The following is an 18,987-nucleotide window of genomic DNA, read 5'->3' on the forward strand; positions in this document are numbered from 1 at the left end:
CGCCCCTGCGGCTATTCAAGGAAATACGGTAATGTAATGAGGCTGTAATTCATGCCAAAGGTGCATCAACAAAGTATTGAACAAAGTCTGTGAATAATTTCTTTATTCGCTTATTTTTAATATCAATCAATCACTCAAAGTTGACTAATATAGCCCTTAATCACAAATGTCTCAAACGGCTGCGCAAGCCACAACGACCAAGATCCTTTATGGTCATTATGGTGTATTGTCTGAAGAACGTTGACATTTTGGAATGAGGCTGTAACATAAACGCTGTGAATACTTTCCGAACGCCCTGAGGTAGACCGACGGAAAGACGGCTGCCAATTTGCGCCGACGGCCTCTCTGACCACAATCAGACATTTATTCACATGCACGGGTGTGGGTTGCACTCGAGGAGAGGTGGCTGAAGTCATGCAGGAAACATTCTAGAGCTGGAACGCGCAAATAAATGAAGCACACGGCAGATGCTTTTATCAAAGACATTGAACATCTTATAATGGTCCACACACTGATATGAATCATCAGCATAAAAATATGCACAGGATAATCAAAACACAGACACCCGCATTCATCCATCATAGTCTTAGTTTTAATAAACATAAAATGCTACTTTCAGCACAGAGAGAAAGACCGGAGGCAGCCTATGGATGATTTCTAAAGAAACAGCAGGCTGAAAATTCATAGAAAAAGAATGGATGGGCACAGGTGTGGTTCTCTGGCCAAATAGAGTGTGCAGTGACAGGTCTAATGGGAAAAATGACAAGCCGTCTGCGGGGAAGAGATGGAATGTAAAAGGTGTGGTGTGGTGGAAATAGTGTATGAGGACAAACGAGACAAGGCACACACAATGAAGGAGAAGATGAGGTTAGTGCAGAATAGATAATGGTAGGTATAAAAAGAGAGGGAGATGATGTTATAAAGATGTTATCAACAATATCATCACCATAAATTCTTGGGAATCTTCCAGCCTTTATATAAAAAAAAGGAGCAGTGCCATTTAAGGGCAGAGGCAAATATTCAACACACGATGTACTAAAGTGCGTTTTCATTTGCTGTTTGGTTGTGCAGTCTTGACGGGGGGAACGCGAACAGTCGCGCCACATTAAAAGGTGTTTTAATGAAAAATATTACATTTCACAGGGCCGTAAATGGCATTTGTGGGTTGTGCTCAAAATGCTCTTAAAGACAAGGTGGGAAATTGTACAGACATGTGCTTGTCAGTCCCCGAAAGCATTGAAATATGTGTCCTCCGTCTCTGACGCATTAAAATATAAAAGGATGCAGTAAAGTCATGATCCATCTCATTTTTACCATCCATCCATCCATCTTCTTCCGCTTATCCGAGGTGGGGTCGCGGGGGCAGCAGCCTAAGCAGGGAAACCGACAAGAAATCTGCGTTCAAAGAACTCCGGCTTATTAGTGATTCCCAGAGCCAAAAAAAAGTCTGCGGGCTATAGAGCGTTTTCTATTCGGGCTCCAGTACTCTGGAATGCCCTCCCGGTAACAGTTAGAGATGCTACCTCAGTAGAAGCATTTAAGTCTCATCTTAAAACTCATTTGTATAATCTAGCCTTTAAATAGACCCCCCCTTTTTTAGACCAGTTGATCTGCCGTTTCTTTTCTTCTCTCCTCTTCTCCCCTGTCCCTTGCGAGGGGGAGTTGCATAGGTCCGGTGGCCATGGATGAAGTGCTGGCTGTCCAGAGTCGGGACCCCGGGTGGACCACTAGCCTGTGCATCGGTTGGGGACATCTCTGCGCTGCTGACCCGTCTCCGCTCGGGATGGTTTCCTGTTGGCCCCGCTGTGTACTGGACTCCCGCTGATGTGTTGGATCCACTGTGGACTGGACTTTCACAATGTTATGTCAGACCCACTCGACATCCGTTGCTTTCGGTCTCCCCTAGAGGGGGGGGGGGGTTACCCACATATGCGGTCCTCTCCAAGGTTTCTCATAGTCATTCACCGACGTCCCACTGGGGTGACTTTTTCCTTGCCCGTATGTGGGCTCTGTACCGAGGATATCGTTGTGGCTTGTACAGTCCTTTGAGACACTTGTGATTTAGGGCTATATAAATAAACATTGATTGATTGAAACCCAGACTTCCCTTTCCCCAGCCACTTGGTCCAGCTCTTCCCGGGGGATCCTGAGGCGTTCCCAGGCCAGCCGGGAGACATAGTCTTCCCAACGTGTCCTGGGTCTTCCCCGTGGCCTCCTACCGGTCGGACGTGCCCTAAACACCTCCCTAGGGAGGCGTTCGGGCGGCATCCTGACCAGATGCCCGAACCACCTCATCTGGCTCCTCTCCATGTGGAGGAGCATCGGCTTTACTTTGAGTTCCTCCTGGATGACAGAGCTTCTCACCCTATCTCTAAGGGAGAGCCCCGCCACCCGGCGGAGGAAACTCATTTCGGCCGCTTGTACCCGTGATCTTGTCCTTTCGGTCATAACCCAAAGCTCATGACCATAGGTGAGGATGGGAACGTAGATCGACCGGTGTAGTTCACCACAACGGATCGATACAGCGTCCGCATTACTGAAGACGCCGCACCGATCACTGCCTAGTGTTAGGCTTAGATTGGTCAGATCTAGTCTTAGATTTAGATTGGTCAGCCCCTGGTGTACAGAAAGAGGGCTAGGAGAGAGCCAAAGATAACGGAAAAGGAGGGAGGCAGACATAGTCGAGAAATACGAGAGGAAGTGCGTGTAAGCAGGTAGAGGAAGGCAGGTGAGATAATCCAACATGTCAAGTGTTTGTTTGGACAAGAACAGCAGCGGTTGAGCAGAAGATTATGAGATTACAGGCGGTGTCGATGGTCATGTGAGCCGCCATGGTCAACGTTGACCTCGCTTAGCATCTCGCAGTAAGGAAGCTTAGCGCGCGCACACACGCACATTCTCGCCCACTCATCTTTCCATCTCCTCGAACAACACCTTCTCTGATTTTCGCCTCTTTCTTCATTTCTTCTGCCGTCCTTCCTTTTCGGTCTCACCGGCCCCTCTCTCTCATATGGAGGTTAGGGTCCTTTTGCCGCATCTTATACGTGCGCAGCTCTTCCACGCCCTCACAAATCCAGGGTAAGACTTTTGCAAAGAGCAAACCTGAGGATTGATGGGGCAGGCGTGAGGAGAAACAATGTCCAGGCTGTGAGGAGAGCACCCACTTGGCCTCGGTGAGTTTCACAACATCTCGACATCGGCTAATCAGGATTTGATTGAACCGAGTGGTTTATGGTTCAAGTTTTACTCTATATATTACATCGAATATGTAAACCTTTAAATTTGAATGCAACCAAGGTAGTGCAATTTCAGTAGTTTGAACCACCGTCATGAATGACCTCAATTGGCAGCTGAGCAATTGTCATCCATGTTGCAATTTTTTGGGGTCTTTTGTGTCTTTTTGAGCAGCATTTCTCAAAAGAAGCGACACCGCCTTCATGGTTGACGACACACACAAAATCAGTCTATCCCATGGGACCTTGCCATACTTGCTGACACTTTAGTTTAGTGAGCATTAGGGATGTAACAAAAAAACGGTATTAATGATAACCGCGGTAAAACTCCATACGGTTAGTATTACCGTTTTAAATTAAAAGGATGGGAAAACCTTGATCGATAACTGCAGTTTGATAAACTCACAGACTGACTGATGCCAGCTCGCGAGCTTAAATGCCAACACAAAAACAATAGACATTAAAAAACATACCCCAATCGGAATTTATATAAACACAACTACCGTATTTTGCGGACTATAAGTCGCAGTTTTTTTCATAGTTTGGCCGGGGGTGCGACTTATACTCATTACACATTACCGTGTATATACACTACCGTTCAAAAGTTTGGGGTCACATTGAAATGTCCTTATTTTTGAAGGAAAAGCACTGTACTTTTCAATGAAGATAACTTTAAACTAGTCTTAACTTTAAAGAAATACACTCTATACATTGCTGATGTGGTAAATGACTATTCTAGCTGCAAATGTCTGGTTTTTGGTGCAATATCTACATAGGTGTATAAAGGCCCATTTCCAGCAACTATCACTCCAGTGTTCTAATGGTACAATGTGTTTGCTCATTGGCTCAGAAGGCTAATTGATGATTAGAAAACCCTTGTGCAATCATGTTCACACATCTGAAAACAGTTTAGCTCGTTACAGAAGCTACAAAACTGACCTTCCTTTGAGCAGATTGAGTTTCTGGAGCATCACATTTTTGGGGTCAATGAAACACTCAAAATGGCCAGATTAAGAGAACTTTCATCTGAAACTCGACAGTCTATTCTTGTTCTTAGAAATGAAGGCTATTCCACAAAATTGTTTGGGTGACCCCAAACTTTTCAACGGTAGTGTATAATATTATTTAGCTCAATCACGTAAGAGACTAGACATATAAGATTTCATGGGATTTAGCGATTAGGAGTGACAGATTGTTTGGTAAACGTATAGCATGTTCTATATGTTATAGTTATATGAATGACTCTTACCATAATATGTTACGTTAACATACCAGGCACGTTCTCAGTTGGTTATTTATGCCTCATATAACGTACACTTATTCAGCCTGTTGTTCACTATTCTTTATTTATTTCAAATTGCCTTTCAAATGTCTATTCTTGGTGTTGGCTTTTATCAAATACATTTCCCCCCAAAATTGCGACTTATACTCCAGTGTGCCTTTTAATGTTTTTTCCCTTCTTTATTATGCATTTTCGGCCGGTGCGACTTATACTCCGGAGCGACTTATACTCCGAAAAATACGGTAAGCTATTTAATTGTGCACATTGAACCTACAAGCTGTGCTCTCTTAACACAGAGTGATCACTCTATACTTTTAAGGACCGCTGAACCGAGTAGGATACCACAATGCCCACCAGAAATGGGCATTGGGGTAATATCTAAATACATCTTAAAGTGCTACAGCACAAACCAAATACAAAGCATGCAAAATAGTGGGTTGTCTAACAGTGTGTCTATTTATTTCAGTTGTTTAAAACAAATAACTTGGTCAAACGATTTCAGTTTATGTATAATTAAGGCTCTAAAAATTAAACTTTTGATTTTGTTTTATTTTTACAAAAAATTCAATTTATGCTTTTTTCCCGCCTACTTCTGAAAGAAACCAACAAATACAAATGATGGACAATAATCACATTTTGCTAGTAGTTTGAAAGGAGACAAACAATGCCACAATTTAAAGGGATACATGACATGAACATACACTGCGTCTTACTCTTTTACTACTAATGACTTTGAGCAAAATTCAGATTTTTATAAAGTTGTTAGTTAACCAAAAATGAAGCCTTACACATTGTATGCAAACAAATAAAGTTCAACATTGAGAAAGCTCTATAGTTTTAGTAAGTGGATAAACTCAGGTTTTTCCACTTTTTGGGCACCACACGTTCTCAACTGTGCTCCTTTCTTTTCATACATGGTACCTTAAAGTATCAGTAGAGTGGGGGTGTTGGGGGGCTCGCTGTGGAGTTTACAGTTACGGTAGCACAATTAGCCCCGATCACGACTAACGTGTTACACGTCCGATTCGCCCAGCGACTCTCTGTCGGAGTATCAGCGCTGGGGTCCAGTGCACCACACTTTTGTATTGTCGCTCGCTCCTTCGGAAGCTACCGCACCGCTCGTCTACCCCGCCCGGACCGACAAAGACACACACAGTGACAGAGAGAGAGAGAGAGAGAGAGAGAGAGAGAGAGAGAGAGAGAGAGAGAGAGAGAGAGGAAGAGCGCGTGCGGGTCTCCTGGAAAAGCAGCAAAACGTTTCTCTGCTTGCATCACGCAAGTGACGTCAATGTTCGGCCCTCAAGAGCCATATACCACACCATGATTGGTAGATTCCTTGTAGCCCGGAAGAGTTAGGGCTACAAGGAATTCTGGGTATTTGTTCTGTTGTGTTACGTGTGGATGTTCTCCCGAAATGTGTTTGTCATTCTTGTTTGGTGTGGGTTCACAATGTGGCGCATATTTGTAACATTGATAAAAAAACATTTATACGGCCACTTTCAGTGTGACATGTGTGGCTGTTGACTAAGTATGCATGGATTCACTTGTGTGTGTCTGTTGAAGCCGCATACAACATGTGACTGTGCAGGCAAATTGTCTGTATGTAGAAAAAGTGGACGCTAAACTTCGTGTCTTCAATATTGATGTCCTCAGTAATGTTGACGGGGGAAAATCGGGACGGTTGGCAAGAATGCTTCAGCTCCGCACACAGCGCTGTCAAGCGCCATTCATATAAAACTCGCGGGCCGCACTAACATTAAACGTTCATATTAAGGTGGGGGCCGCACAATAACGTCTCGCGGGCCGCATGTTTGAGACCCCTGCATTAAACCATACTCAGTTGTATTTACAATCCAAAAATTATGTGAAAATACCGTTTAAACATCAAAAAACGCCACAAACCCAGTCAGCTATTTTGAATATTCCACGCCAAAAGTCTTCGGTAATTTCCGTAGATTGACGTCACTGGAGTAACACTTCTGCACTCTGACCACAGTATCAGATCAGTCATACTGAAAATACACAAAAATGGGGGCTCTCTATTCCGCCAACAAAACCCTCCAAATAACCATCCAAAACCCGCCAACAATACTTTATATACAAATCGTGATCTGAATATTAACCAAATATTAGCGATGTTATTATAAGCCCTAACGCAGACGGACAATTTTTTTTTCCTTTTAGTGTGAACCGGCAGTGATGACATCCTGCTGCTTCCGCATCATCGTGTCTCGGCTCGTCAAAGTTATTCTAGATTATAAATCATGCCTCTCATCTGGATATAAGGAGGATTTAGCCTTGAATCTAGAAGTTCTTCATATGTGACATTCAATTTATACCCGGAGATGGAGACGAACACACACAATTGAAGACAGTGTCTGCAGGGAGACTTTTCCTTGTTAACCCTTTGTGTGCATCATGATTAATTCTTCACTAAACAGGAAGACACGGACATCTTATCAGTCGTCATCAAAGTAAGAGCAGACGTTGTACAGTAAGCTATCATGTTCTTAGGGTCCGCACAGGACCATTGTCAAAGGAATCCCAAAGGGAGTCCTTTTGCAATGGGACGAAAGGACACTATTGAATTTGTAAGGTTTTATTATTCTTTATTCTTTATTATTATTATTCCGCAGCTTTGCGCACTACTTTGCGCACTACTTTGCCCCCCTTAACATGCTTCAAAACTCACCAAATTTGACACACAAATAGAAAAACGTGACCCAAAAACTTTAGTGAAAAAACCTAACCCCAAAAATCAAAATTGCGCTCTAGCGCATCCTAGGAAGAAAACTGCCTGTAACTCCCATTTCGAATGTCGTAGAGACATGAAACAAAAACCTCGATGTAGGTCTCACTTAGACCTACTTTTTATTAATTAATTTTTTCGGGCAAAAATCAACAGGAAGTTGGCAATTTCCCCTTCAAGACAAAAAATGACTAAAAACACTCATTTTTGCCTCTTTGAGCTGTAATTTGACCCCCTTAAAAAAACTTCAAAACTCACCAAAGTTTTCACACACATCGGGACTGGTGGAAATTGCGATCTAAAAAAAAAAACGAACCCCAAAACTCAAAATTGCGCTTTAGCGCAATTTTTGAATAAAACAGAGACAAAACTGCTTCTCAGAGGAAAACTCAGACCAAATTGCTTGTAACTTCCGGTAGGAACGTCTTAGAGACATGAAACAAATACCTCTATGTAGGTCTCACCTAGACATAGTTTATCTTCAATTTCGACTCTTTAAAATTCAAAATTCAACCGAAAAAAAGAAGAAAAAAACTAGCTAATTCGAATATTTTTGAAAAAATTTTAAAAATAATTTATGGAACATCATTAGTAATTTTTCCTGATTAAGATTAATTTTAGAATTTTGATGACATGTTTTAAATAGGTTAAAATCCAATCTGCACTTTGTTAGAATATATAACAAATTGGACCAAGCTATATTTCTAACAAAGACAAATCATTATTTCTTCTAGATTTTCCAGAACAAAATTTTTGAAAGAAATTCAAAAGACTTTGAAATAAGATTTAAATTTTATTCTACAGACTTTCTAGATTTTCCAGAATATTTTTTTTGAATTTTAATCATAATAAGTTTGAAGAAATATTTCACAAATATTCTTCGTCGAAAAAACAGAAGCTAAAATGAAGAATTAAATTAAAATGTATTCATTATTCTTTACAATAATAAAAAAAAAAATTACTTGAACATTGATTTAAATTGTCAGGAAAGAAGAGGAAGGAATTTAAAGGGTAAAAAGGTATATGTGTTTAAAAATCCTAAAATCATTTTTAAGGTTGTATTTTTTCTCTAAAATTGTCTTTCTGAAAGTTATAAGGAGCAAAGTAAAAAAAAATTATGCATTTATTTAAACAAGTGAAGACCAAGTCTTTCAAAAATTTTCTTGGATTTTCAAATTCTATTTCAGTTTTGTCTCTCTTAGAATTAAAAATGTCGGGCAAAGTGAGACCAGCTTGCTAGTAAATAAATACAATTTAAAAAATAGAGGCAGCTCACTGGTAAGTGCTGCTATTTGAGCTATTTTTAGAACAGGCCAGCGGGCTACTCATCTGGTCCTTACGGGCTACCTGGTGCCCGTGGGCACCGCGTTGGAGACTCCTGTGCTATAGTGTTTCACTACAGCTGGATCTGTTTAGCAGAGCTTCTAAAACTTGTAGCTCAATTTCCTTATATTCAGGATCAACCATAAACATTTCTGGGTCTCACAAAGTCTGCGTGATTTGGATTGTTGTTGGTGATGAAGGGATGTGTGGTACCTACCTCTACGTCACGCGATGAAGTGTCCGGCTTCCTCATTATCTCTCAAAATGGCTCGGGAATCTCTGACATCGATACTATTTAGATCAGGGGTCACCAACGCGGTGCCCGCGGGCACCAGGTAGCCCGTACGGACCAGATGAGTAGCCCGCGGGCCTTTTCTAAAAATAGCTCAAATAGCAGCACTTACCAGTGAGCTGCCTCTATTTTTTACATTTTATTTATTTACTAACAAGCTGGTCTCGCTTTGCTCGACATTTTTAATTCTAAGAGAGACAAAACTCAAATAGAATTTGAAAATCCAAGAAAATATTTTAAAGACTTGGTCTTCACCTGTTTAAATAAATTCATTAATTTTTTTACTTTGCTTCTTATAACTTTCAGAAAGACAATTTTAGAGAAAAAAATACAACCTTTTTACCTTTTAAATTCCTTCCTCTTCTTTACTGACAATTTAAATCAATGTTCAAGTAAATTTAAATTTTTTTATTGTAAAGAATAATAAATACATTTTAATTTAATTCTTCATTTTAGCTTCTGTTTTGTGAAATATTTCTTCAAACTTATTATGATTAAAATTCAAAACAATTATTCTGGCAAATCTAGAAAATCTGCAGAATCAAATTTAAATCTTATTTCAAAGTCTATTGAATTTCTTTTAAAATTTTTGCTCTGGAAAATCTAGAAGAAATAATGATTTGTCTTTGTTAGAAATATAGCTTGGTCCAATTTGTTATATATTCTAACAAAGTGTAGATTGGATTTTAACCTATTTAAAACATGTCATCAAAATTCTAAAATTAATCTTAATCAGGAAAAATTACTAATGATGTTCCATAAAAAGATTCGATTTAGCTAGTTTTTCTCTTCTTTTTTTCGGTTGAATTTTGAATTTTAAAGAGTCGAAATTGAAGACAAACTATGTTTCAAAATTGAATTGTCATTTTTTTCGTGTTTTCTCCTCTTTTAAACCATTCAATTAAGTGTAAATATCATTAATTATTAATGATAACATAGAGTTAAAGGTAAATTGAGCAAATTGGCTATTTCTGGCAATTTATTTAAGTGTGTATCAATCTGGTAGCCCTTCGCATTAATCACTACCCAAGAAGTAGCTCTTGGTTTCAAAAAGGTTGGTGACCCCTGATTTAGATCATATCAATTTACCCGCAAACTTTGTTAGTCTTTGGATGCCATACATCAGATATATATGATAATAGCTTCAATATAGAGGCAACTTGTTTTTTCCACTCTACTGGTACTTTAAGTAAACGATTCGGCTATAGTAAGCTGCTTTTTAGCGCAAGTTTGTTTGTTCATTTTTACGGTCTTGTTCATCTTGTTGCATTTCCCCCACTTGGCTGGATGCTGGAATAATGTGTGCTTCTGCCTTGTTAAATAAACTTAGCAGTGTACTGTCACGTGTTGCACGCCTGTTGTCACAAATCCAAACCACTGACAACACTTTTATTGCTCTCGTTCGCAATAGCCATGTTGTAGCTGTGTGTGTATATCTCTACTAAGGAAATGACAGGGAGGTCGAAAGCTACTGAAGCTTTTTCGGGCAAAAAGCAAGCAGAGAAAAACACTGTTTTTAATTTTTTAAATCATCTGCAACATATAACTCGATAAAACGGATTTATTGCCTATAAGTACTTTTTGAGCACATTCAAGAATACCGTGATAATTTTGGTCACAATAATTACCGTGTTATGACATTTTTATATTGTTACATAACTCATTAGCATCAAAGGTCCATTGGCTTTTTTTGTGAGACTTAATTGAAAAGGAACACCACTTCTGTGTAAAGAGAAACTGGAAATTGTGATGTATCATGTTGTATGCTTGCATGTTCGAAATAAACTCAAACTCAAACTCAAACTCAAACTCAAAGCAGGGGTGTCAAACTCAAATACAGAGTGGGCCAAAATTTAAAATTGAACAAAGCCGCGGGCCAAGGTTGAACAAATTAACCTTTTAATAGGGACCCAAACAAGTTCGGCATTGAATATTGAACAAGCAAGGCTTATATAACTTTATAGTTACATGCAAAATCGAGTTTCATATAATAATAATAATAAAAAAATATCAATGGCATATCAAATACAATTTTAATAAAAATGTAAGGCCTCTTTTCTATTTGCAGCCTTCTGAGGTAAATATCAAAATCAACTTTTTCCACAGGCTAATAATAAATTTGAAAATAAAATAACAATAATGAATGAATCAAACATTCAAGCCTTGAAGTAGCAAGAGAGTGCATGAATAAAACGTTAATTATTGCTCAGTTTGCTACACTGATTTGCTTTAACACTGAATATGGAACAAGCAACGCTTATATAACTTAATAGTGCAATATCAACTTTCAAAAAACCAACGAAAAAACATCAATGACATATTAAATTAAATTTAATATGCCTTGCATTCGCTCATTCTGGGTTTGGTGGTAGCGGGGGTGTACAGGTATATTGTAGCGTCCCGGAGGAGTTAGTGCTGCAAGGGGTTCTGGGTATTTGTTATGTTGTGTTTATGTTGTGTTACGGTGCGGATGTTCTCCCGAAATGTGTTTGTCATTCTTGTTTGGAGTGGGTTCACAGAGTGGCGAATATTTGTAACAGTGTTAAAGTTGTTTATACTGCAGGGGTGGGGCAATTAATTTTTACCGGGGGCCGCATGAGCAACCCGAGCACTGCTGGAGGGCCACATCGACAATATTTCAATTAAATTTTGCTCAATATTATTTTTGATATATACCGTAAGATAAATAATAATAATAATAATAATAATAATAATAATTAATAATAATTGTAATGCTTCAACATAGTGTGTGTAACAGCATTCCATGACTAATATAAATAAATTAACATTAATAATAAATGACAGTAAAATAAGCACACGTATGACTGAGGAGTCATAGTGTAACTTTGTGTGGTGTTTGAGTTGTCCGACTTTTTGTGTGGCCATAAACGCACCAGTGGTTTAGTGCTATGCGTGTTGGTGACAGATGACAAGTTGGTTTTGGCCTGGTTTGTACGGCAGAAAATGACTAGTTTTTCGAGATAGAATTGTTTTACTCATGTTTTTGGTGTGGTTATGTCCAAATATAAACAGTTTTGCTCAATAAAGTGATCGATATAATTCCTGTCCTCGAAGCATCTCGATAGACGTTACAATAATTGAACGGTGTTGACGAACACCGTTAGGGCCGCTTGTTGTCACTGTCACTCAAAGTTGCATTGCAAAATTACATAGAATAAATATGTTTATTTTGTTTAGAATTCAGATGGGATTTGATTTGGTGCGCGGCATATATTTGCTGCGCGCAGCAGACGCTTGAGCAGTGCGCAATTGCGCAGGCACGCACCTTAGAGGGAACGTTGCTTGGCAGTCCATGTCTTGTTGAAAGCATGCCATTCCTCATCAACTTTTCTCTTTTTAGCGTCTCGGGTGTAAACCGTGCATCACTTGTCGCTGCATGTGCACCTTCACTCGCAGGTTACACACGGACACACGCCCATAAATAATACTTTTCAAAATAAAAGCAGCACAGTTGTATTGCGCGCACGACATAGATGTTTTTTCAACTTTATTTTGTAATTAATGATTGCAGCTGTTCACATTCACTCACAATCACGCACATGCATTAGTCCACACGGAAGTAATACAAATAACGATTTTCAAAACAAAAGCAGCACTGTTGTATTGCACACTCGACATAGATACTTTTTAAAATGTATTTTGTAATTTATAATTGGCCTCACGCGGGCCGGACAGGGACGCACAAAGGGCCGCAGAATGCCCAGATCTGTTATACGGCCACCCTCAGTGTGACCTGTATGGATGGTGATCAAGTATGCCTTGCATTCACTCATGTGTGTGTAAAAGCCGCATATATTATGTGACTGGGCCAGCACGCTGTTTGTATGGAGGAAAAGCGGACGTGACGACAGGTTGTAGAGGACGCTAAAGGCACTGCCTTTAAGGCACGCCTCCAATAATGTTATCCGGGTGGAAATCGGGAGAAATTCAGGAGAATGGTTGCCCCGGGAGATTTTCGGGAGGGGCAACTGAAATTCGGGAGTCTGCCGGGAAAATCGGGACGGTTGGCAAGTATGAGTATTAGCGGTGAATGCGGTGTTACAGCGGCACCGCCGCTTTATAATACCGGGGGGCCAGATCTAATGTTAATTTGGCCCGCGGGCCAGAGTTTGACACCCATGGTGTAAAGGAACATTATCTGAAAGAGCTAGCCCAGGCCTGGCCAACCCGCAGCTCTTTCATGCGGCTCTTAAAAATGGACATAGAGGTGTAAATTTGTCATGATCCGTCACCCGGGTCATGGCATGATTTGGGTTTGTTAGTTTTTCTGTTTTAGTCTGTTTCCTGGGTGCACCCTCTTTCCCTGTTTTCTGTTGGTTTCCATGGGCACTGATTCTCCTCACCTGTCTTAGTTTTGCAATTAGTGTTCCCACCAGGTGTTTTGGTTAATCACTCCCCTTTATAGTTTCCTGTCACCCAGCATTAGTTGCTGGGTCAATGTGTGCTATAGGCTACAGTTACGTTCTCCCGGTTTTTCTCCTCGCTCTAGTGAGCTTTGTACACTCTAGCATTCTCCGTTTTTCACCCTTGGTGACATGTTGGTTTTGTTTAGCGTCCGCAGTGTTGTATTTTTGTTCTGCGTTTACTTTATTAATAAGACCTTAAAGGCCTACTGAAAGCCACTACTACCGACCACGCAGTCTGATAGTTTATATGTCAATGATGAAATCTTAACATTGCGACACGTGCCAATACGGCCGGGTTAGATTAGTAAAGTGCAATTTTAAATTTCCCGCAAAATATCCTGCTGAAAACGTCTCGGTATGATGACGTTTGCGTGTGACGTCATGGATTGTAGCGGACATTTTGGGACAGCATTGTGGCCAGCTATTAAGTCGTCTGTTTTCATCGCAAAATTCCACAGTATTCTGGACATCTGTGTTGGTGAATCTTTTGCAATTTGTTTAATGAACAATGGAGATAGCAAAGAAGAAAGCTGTAGGTGGGAAGCGGTGTATTAGCGGCCGGCTGCAGCAACACAAACACGTAGAGAACTGGGACAACAGAGACTCTTACCAGGAGGACTTTGAGTTGGATACATGGTACCGTGAGTACGCAGCTGCTGCTTCCAAACATTTGATCGCTTGCCCGTACGTGCGTGCTGCTATGAGCATGTCACGTACATGACTTTGGGGAAATATATGTGCTGTATGAACTTTGCGGAAGTGAACGGTACTTTGGGCTGTGATTGAGTGTGTTGTGCGGGTGTTTGAGTTGTATTGGCGGGTTATATGGACGGGAGGGGGGAGGTGTTTGTTATGTGGCATATTAAATATAAGCCTGGTTGTGTTGTGGCTAATAGAGTATATATATGTCTTGTGTTTATTTACTGTTTTAGTCATTCCCAGCTGAATATCAGGTCCCACCCGCCTCTCACAGCATCTTCCCTATCTGAATCGCTTCCACTGCCCTCTAGTCCTTCACTCTCACTTTCCTCATCCACGAATCTTTCATCCTCGCTCAAATTAATGGAGTAATCGTCGCTTTCTCGGTCCGAATCGCTCTCGCTGCTGGTGGCAATGTTTGTAAACAACGTGCAGATGTGAGGAGCTCCACAACCTGTGACGTCACGCTACTTCCGGTACAGGCAAGGCTTTTTTTATCAGCGACCAAAAGTTGCGAACTTTATCGTCAATGTTCTCTACTAAATCCTTTCAGCAAAAATATGGCAATATCACGAAATTATCAAGTGTGACACATAGAATGGACCTGGTATCCCCGTTTAAATAAGAAAATCTCATTTCAGTAGGCCTTTAATCTTATCTGCACGCTATTCCTGCTAGTCTTCTGCCTTGGAAGGAACGCTACCAGCGCAGCAATGCGCCCCCCCAAGACGTAACAAAATGAGTGCGATTAATAACCGAAAGAGGCTGAGGTTGTTGTTGTTTTTTCAAAAATATTTTTTACGTAAATTATTGCTTATTGTTCTAATGCAGGGGTCACCAACCTTTTTGAAAGCAAGAGCTACTTCTTGGGTACTGATTAATGCGAAGGGCTACCAGTTTGATACACACTTAAATAAATTGCCAGAAATAGCCAATTTGCTCAATTTACCTTTAACTCTATGTTATTATTAATAATTAATGATATGTACACTTAATTGAACGATTTAAAAGAGGAGAAAACACGAAAAAAATGACAATTACATTTTGAAACATAGTTTATCTTTGATTTCGACTCTTTAAAATTCAAAATTCAACCGAAAAAAAGAAGAGAAAAACTAGCTAATTCGAATCTTTTTGAAAAAATAAAAAAATAATTTATTGAACATCATTAGTCATTTTTCCTGATTAAGATTAATTTTAGAATTTTGATGACATGTTTTAAATAGGTTAAAATCCAATCTGCACTTTGTTAGAATATATAACAAATTGGACCAAGCTATATTTCTAACAAAGACAAATCATTATTTCTCCTAGATTTTCCAGAACAAAATTTTTAAAAGAAATTCAAAAGACTTTGAAATAAGATTTAAATTTGATTCTACAGATTTTCTAGATTTGCCAGAATCATTTTTTTTAAATTTTAATCATAATAAGTTTGAAGAAACATTTCACAAATATTCTTCGTCGAAAAAACAAATTAAAATGTATTTATCATTCTTTACAATAAAAAAAATAAATTGACTTGAACATTGATTTAAACTGTCAGGAAAGAAGAGGAAGGAATTTAAAAGGTAAAAAGGTATATGTGTTTAAAAATCCTAAAATCATTTTTAAGGTTGTATTTTTTCTCTAAAATTGTCTTTCTGAAAGTTATAAGAAGCAAAGTAAAAAAAAATGAATTTATTTAAACAAGTGAAGACCAAGTCTTTAAAATATTTTCTTGGATTTTCAAATTGTATTTGAGTTTTGTCTCTCTTAGAATTAAAAATGCCAGGCAAAGCGAGACCAGCTTGCTAGTAAATAAATACAATTTAAAAAATAGAGGCAGCTCACTGGTAAGTGCTGCTATTTGAGCTATTTTTAGAACAGGCCAGCGGGCTACTCATCTGGTCCTTACGGGCGATCTGGTGCCCGCGGGCACCGCGTTGGTGACCCCTGTTCTAATGTGTGGCACCTACGTTGATTAGCAGTCTAAAAGTAACATGTCTTCCTTCACTCGTTATTTTCATTTTGGAGTGAAAAATCACGCAATTTGTGTCAAGTTCGCTCTTAAAAAGGGAGGGTAAAATAACCTGACTCTCGCCAGATCCTTGTCGTTCGCTGAGCTCCACACAAGAATCTGGGAGTTCTCCATAGGAGATGTATTTCAGAAGGCGGGGCCTTGTGAAAAAAATCATTGTATGTGAATGGATAAACCACTTGTCCGTTATCTTGAATGACGTGCTACTTCAACCACTCACATGGAAATCAACCCGTGACGCTGATGAGAGCGGCGCTGGGAAATCCAAACCCGGTCGGAAGAAGAGCCAAAACATCCTTGCCACCAATAAATGCCTTCAAAACCGTTCTCTGTTCATCTTTTAAATAATGAATATCCGATCGATGTCGCAAAACAGTTGCAATAGCAGAATCAAAGTCAGCACACGACTCCTCGCTCCGTGCCGCCAAGCACCAGGAGAACGGTGATCAGGTGAGAGGATTTTAATATCATTAAAACAGAAGGAAGCAGCCGTGCATGCAGGTTCTACAAACATAAGTCAATCCTCGAGCACTAAGGAGCGCGCGAGACAGGCGTAAATAGAAACATGCTGATTGGCAGCAGATGTGGACCGGCTGCCAATCAACAGCAGGTGAGGGGGAAAAAAACAGCGCTCAGCAAGACAAGCAGGAAATGGAAACAAAATAAGAGCGCTGATAGGAAAAAAAATACAAAACAAGGAAGCACAAACAGAAATGAAGTGACAGATCATCACATTCAGGACCTTTTTGACGCAGTGGAAGAGTTTATATTTTTCGTTGTTTGATATGTCACTTCTGTGTGTCAGTGCAGTTCAAAGCTTGAGTTTCTTTCAGTTTACTGGGAGTTTGTCTGTGTGAGACAGTATACACCAGGGGCAACGTTCCCTCTAAGGTGCGCGCCTGTGCAATTGCGCACTGCTCAAGCGTCCTCTGCGCACGGCAAATCTATGCCACGCACAAAATCAAATAAAAAAAAATAAGCGCGTAACAATTTTCGACACGACAGAGAAAACCGTTTTCGTCATCATTGTTCAAATATTGTAACGTCTGTCGAGACGCTTTGAGGACATGAATTCCATCCATCACTTTACTGAGCAAAACTCTTTATTGTCGGCCATAAACACATCACCAAAACATTAGTAAAAAAAAAAAAGATATCTAGCAAAAGTGGTCATTTTCTGCAGTACAAACCAGACCAAAAGCAACTTTGTTGTATCAACAGCAGCCGCTCGCCCTTTCTCACTTGCGCCAACACATGCACATATGGCACTTAGCCAGTGATGCGTTTACAGCCACACAAAAAGTCGGACAACTCCAACACCACACATAAAAGTGTCATTCCAGGTCGTTACACTATGATTTACCAATCAAATATGTGCTTAATCTAGTGTCATTTATTAGGAATCTTAATTTATAAATATTAATCATGAAATGCTGTTAGTATATTAAATAAATACTAATAAAAATATATTTTTTACAAACAGAAAGTTGCAGGAATGTACACATGATCCCCTGCTTACATCTCATTGTGCAACATGTGAATGTTTTAATGGGAACTAAATGCAATGTCTGAAAGGGGTACAAACTATTTCCAAAGCAGGACCTCCACCCAGACAAACAATACAAGTACACACTTCATGAAAAACAATATTTGTTGTTATTGTCATTGTAAGCGGGCCTAAAAACTTATATTAGAAAATAACCTCATGGAAATGACTGCTGTCATTTGATTATAATAATAAGAGAATGTTGTCTGTCTATCTGTGTTGGCCCTGCGATGAGGTGGGGACTTGTCCAGGGTGTACCCCGCCTTCCGCCCGAATGCAGCTGAGATAGGCTCCAGCACCCCCCCCCCCCCCCCCCCGCGACCCCGAAAGGGACAAGCGGTAAAAAATGTATGGATGGATGTATATATATATATATATATATATATATATATATATATATATATATATATATATATATATATATATATGGATGTATATATATATATATATATATATATATATATATATATATATATATATATATATATATATATATATATATACACTACCGTTCAAAAGTTTGGGGTCACATTGAAATGTCCTTATTTTTGAAGGAAAAGGCAAGGCAAGGCAAGGCAAGGCAACTTTATTTGTATAGCGCTTTTCATACACAAGGCAGACTCAAAGTGCTTCACAGACAACAAAGTGAAATGAAAGAAAATAAAAGCAAAATTAAAATGCAGACAATAAAAATAAAAACAGTGCAGACGTTAAAAGATTAAAAGATTTAGCTGAAAGCTAAGGTGAACATAAAAGTCTTCAGTCTAGTTTTAAAAGTAGTGAGAGTTGGGGAGAGTCTGACATCTTCAGGAAGTTTATTCCAGCTATGTGTTGCATAGTGACTGAATGATGATCTCCCTTGATTTGAGTTTACTCTTGGAACCGCTAACAGATTGGTCTCAGAAGATCTTAGTGATCTAGAGGGCGTATATAGTGGGAGCATATCAGTGATATACTTGGGCCCTAGACCATGTAGTGATTTATATGTGAGCAGGAGGATTTTGAAATCTATTCTCTGATGTACAGGGAGCCAATGTAAGGATTTAAGAATTGGTGTAAAAGCACTGTACTTTTCAATGAAGATAACTTTAAACTAGTCTTAACTTGAAAGAAATACACTCTATACATTGCTAATGTGGTAAATGACTATTCTAGCTGCAAATGTCTGGTTTTTGGTGCAATATCTACATAGGTGTATAGAGGCCCATTTCCAGCAACTATCACTCCAGTGTTCTAATGGTACAATATGTTTGCTCATTGGCTCAGAAGGCTAATTGATGATTAGAAAACGCTTGTGCAAATCATGTTCACACATCTGAAAACAGTTTAGCTCGTTACAGAAGCTACAAAACTGACCTTCCTTTGAGCAGATTGAGTTTCTGGAGCATCACATTTGTGGGGTCAATGAAACGCTCA

General features: G+C 39.4%; 1 protein-coding gene across 1 annotated transcript in view; it reads left to right on the forward strand.

Annotated features, from left to right (window-relative positions):
• The first annotated feature begins 2,874 nt into the window (after positions 1-2,874).
• Positions 2,875-18,987, forward strand: part of si:dkey-72l14.3 (Glyco_hydro_56 domain-containing protein) — a 79,634-nt gene continuing 63,521 nt past the window's right edge. The window contains exon 1 of the mRNA XM_062054465.1: positions 2,875-3,173. The gene's annotated coding sequence lies outside the window, so the exon portion shown is untranslated. The remainder of the gene's footprint in view (positions 3,174-18,987) is intronic.

This window comes from Entelurus aequoreus, linkage group LG07 (assembly GCF_033978785.1).
Source record: "Entelurus aequoreus isolate RoL-2023_Sb linkage group LG07, RoL_Eaeq_v1.1, whole genome shotgun sequence".
Taxonomy (NCBI): domain Eukaryota; kingdom Metazoa; phylum Chordata; class Actinopteri; order Syngnathiformes; family Syngnathidae; genus Entelurus; species Entelurus aequoreus.